Source organism: Myotis davidii, unplaced genomic scaffold (assembly GCF_000327345.1).
Source record: "Myotis davidii unplaced genomic scaffold, ASM32734v1 scaffold299, whole genome shotgun sequence".
NCBI classification, from domain to species: Eukaryota; Metazoa; Chordata; class Mammalia; order Chiroptera; family Vespertilionidae; genus Myotis; species Myotis davidii.
Genome location: NW_006293088.1, coordinates 3809910 through 3813106, shown reverse-complemented (window position 1 = coordinate 3813106; position 3197 = coordinate 3809910). Strand labels below are relative to the sequence as shown.

At 45.0% G+C, this 3197-nt stretch overlaps 1 long non-coding RNA gene across 1 annotated transcript in view; it reads left to right on the top strand.

Annotated features, from left to right (window-relative positions):
• Nucleotides 1-518, top strand: part of LOC107183591 — a 16775-nt gene extending 16257 nt beyond the window's left edge. The window contains exon 3 of the long non-coding RNA XR_001514380.1: nt 488-518. This is a non-coding gene — a long non-coding RNA (uncharacterized LOC107183591). The remainder of the gene's footprint in view (nt 1-487) is intronic.
• The last annotated feature ends 2679 nt before the right edge of the window (nt 519-3197 follow it).

The following is a 3197-nucleotide window of genomic DNA, read 5'->3' as shown; positions in this document are numbered from 1 at the left end:
ACACCCTCTCTTTCTGCCACTGCCTTGGTCAGTCATGACTTTTCAGTCATTTCAATTTCCCCATGCTGTTCAAAATAATCTCTTAGGCGACGTTCTTCAGTGTCTTCTTTAATACCACCGACAAAAGTCTTTTTCACAGTTAAGTGGGCACCAGGTCTTTGAGAATCTTCTCTTCAGACAGCCCTCCCTGGTTCCACAACTCCTCCATCCACCTCGTGGAGCCTTGCATCCATGTCCTCCACAGTGGCACACGTGACAAACCCAAAGCCCCTGGGGCGCTTGGTGCGTGGTCTCTCACCACCACCATCTGTGAGTGTCCCCATTGCTCAGCCTGGCTCCTCGGACTCTCATTGGTTGTTTGAAAGCTCAAACCTCCGGCAAAGAGCTTGTGCCGCTGTTTGTTCTCTTTGGGAGACAGACTTAGACATGACAGCTGCCAGAGGGTGGAGTTCAATGATGCTACTTGACGGTGTCCCCTGGCAGAAAGCTATGGCAGGGGCAGAAGGTTTTAATTACTGCCAGGACTGTGAACTCAGCCAAGCACAGTGGTGGCAGGGCCTAGCTGCTACAAAGAGAAAATTGTATTTAAAAATAAAGTTAAAAATGCATCCAAATGCTGGTAAACAGAAGGTAATTTTGTACTATTAAAAATATTGAGCAAAAATATTCAAAATAAAGTTATCAGAATCATACTAAAAAAAAGAAGAAGAAGAACCTGGCGACCGAACCTGGCTGGAGAACCTAGCAAGAGAACATGGCAAGAGAACCCGGTCAGAACTTGGCTGGAGATCCTGGCTAGAGGAACCTAGTTATGATGATTACTTGAACGCTGCCTCCATGTCATTCCTTCTTCGCCGACTCCGTCCACGCCTATGGGGAACCCCTGGACGTGTTGGGGCTGGACCCCTACATCTGGCGCCCAACCTAGACAGAACTTGGCTAGAGATCCTGGCTAGAGGAACCTGGCTATGATGATCACCTGAACGCTGCCTCCATGACCTTCCTTCTTCACCGACTCCGTCCACACCTTTGGGGACCCCCGTACCTGCTGGGGCTGGACCCCAGCAACTGTTCACAGCCAGCACTGAGTGTCCACCACCCCCGTGCCCCAGGTAGTGCCACAGGGACCAGCCTTCTGGGGGGCAGGTAACTGAATTTACAGAAGAAAATCTAGTCCTGGGGTTGCCGCCCCTTCATCCCCCAGGTAGTGCCACAGGGACCAGCCTGCTGGGGGGCAGGTAACTGAATTTACAGAAGAAAATCTAGTCCTGGGGTTGCTTCTAAGATGCTCCCTATAGGATTCATGGATAATGAGATCAGTGGAGAGGAGATTACCTTGAAATACCAACTTCTTGGCAATTCAGGTGGATGGAGAAAGATTGCCCAATAAATTCAGGAAATTAAATTCTGTGATCCCTCTCCCTTCCTTTCTCGTGCTCTAAAAAATAAATAAATAAATAAATAAATAAATAAATAAATAAATAAATAAATAAAACAAAACAGGGTTTGTCATCGTACCAACTTTGTAGGCATGGTCTGAGGACTGTGAAACAGTACCATTCAAATATTTAGCAGAGCGCCCCGCACATAGTAAGCACTCTCCAGATTCTGGCTGCTTGTTTCATCAGCCACATCTTCCTCCCAACCCCACAAAATGCTATCCCTGAACCGACTTCCAGAAAATAAAACACTCTCCATCTCATTGTAATTCCTGTGATGGCTGAGAGGTGAGGGATGTTTCTGTCCCAGATATCCTTCCCACTAGTCCTTTCCTTCTGCCTCTGGCTTCTCATTAATGCTTCGCTTAGTCTGCCATGTTTATGGCCTTCCAAGTTGGAGTCCATCTCCTTTCATTTGATAATTCTGTATTTGGGGCCAGGACCATTGTCTTGCCCATCTTTGAGCTGCTCCCCTGCCCTCAGCCCTGTGCCTTATACACAGTAAGGAGACAATAAGCATGTATTGCAGTTATCTTAATTGAATTTTCCTGAATTGGGCGAGGGAGTGAGGGGTGCAGGCAGAGAGAGAAAGAAATAGAGGTGTCACTAGATTTAACTTCTTTTTTCAGGAGTCAAATTTCTTGGCAATTATTGGTACTAATGTTCTGTTGGTTTTTTAAAATAACATGGGCATTTATTTATTATTGAAGTAATTTCTATACATTGTAAAACTTTGGAAAAGTGAAAAAAAAGTAAAATATAACAAAAATAATAATGGTCCATAATCCCCTTAGAGATAATCATTGGTAATCTATATTAATAAAAGGGTAATATGCTAATTAGACCGGGTCAACCATCTATCTTCCAGATGTCCAACTTCCTTCCAGACAAAGCCATGGTGGTGGGGGCCGAGGCAGAGGCAGTTGGGGGTGACCAGGCCAGCAAGGGAGGGCAGTTGGGGGCGAGATCAGGTCAGCAGGGGAGGGCAGTTGGGGGCAACCAGGCCAGCAGGGGAGGGCAGTTGAGGGCATTAGGCAGGCAAGCAGGTGAGTGGTTAGGAGACAGTGGTCCTGGATTGCAAGAGGGATATCTGACTGCTGGTTTATTGGGCCTAAACCAGCAGTCAGACATCCCCTGAGGAGTCTCGGATTGTGGAGGATGCAGGCCCAGCTGAGGGACATCCCCCCCGCCCCCTGCATGAATTTCATGCACTGGGCCTCTAGTATTTTATTTTATAATTCCATAAATCTATCTATAGTCTATATATCTACATGTCTCTATCTATTCTATATACTACATATATTCTACATGCCTATATAAATTGGAATCAAACTGTTTTTGAAATCACTTCTTCAATTACCATTATTACAGGAGAATTTTCTCATAATTCAAGTATTATTCAAAATATGATTTTAATATTAATTTCCCCCATGAATAAATGTCTTGTTATATACATTTTTGCCCACATATCTCACTATTTCTCTAGAACAGACTGCCCGGGGATGGAATTTCTTTGTCAAAGAATGTGAGCACATTTAAAATTTTTGCTCTCTATTGTCAGATTGCTTTAGAGAAAGAGTGCAGCGCTTTCCGTCACCAGCGGCCATGGAGGAAGACGGCAGGTCCTTTCAGCCCTTTCATCTTGGACAGTTAGTTTGGCATAAAAACCGCTGTGACTTGGGTTGTTAATTTCTTTGACTCCTAGTCAAGTTGAACTCCTCTGTGAATTGTCTGTTCACATCTTCTGCCCTTTGTTCT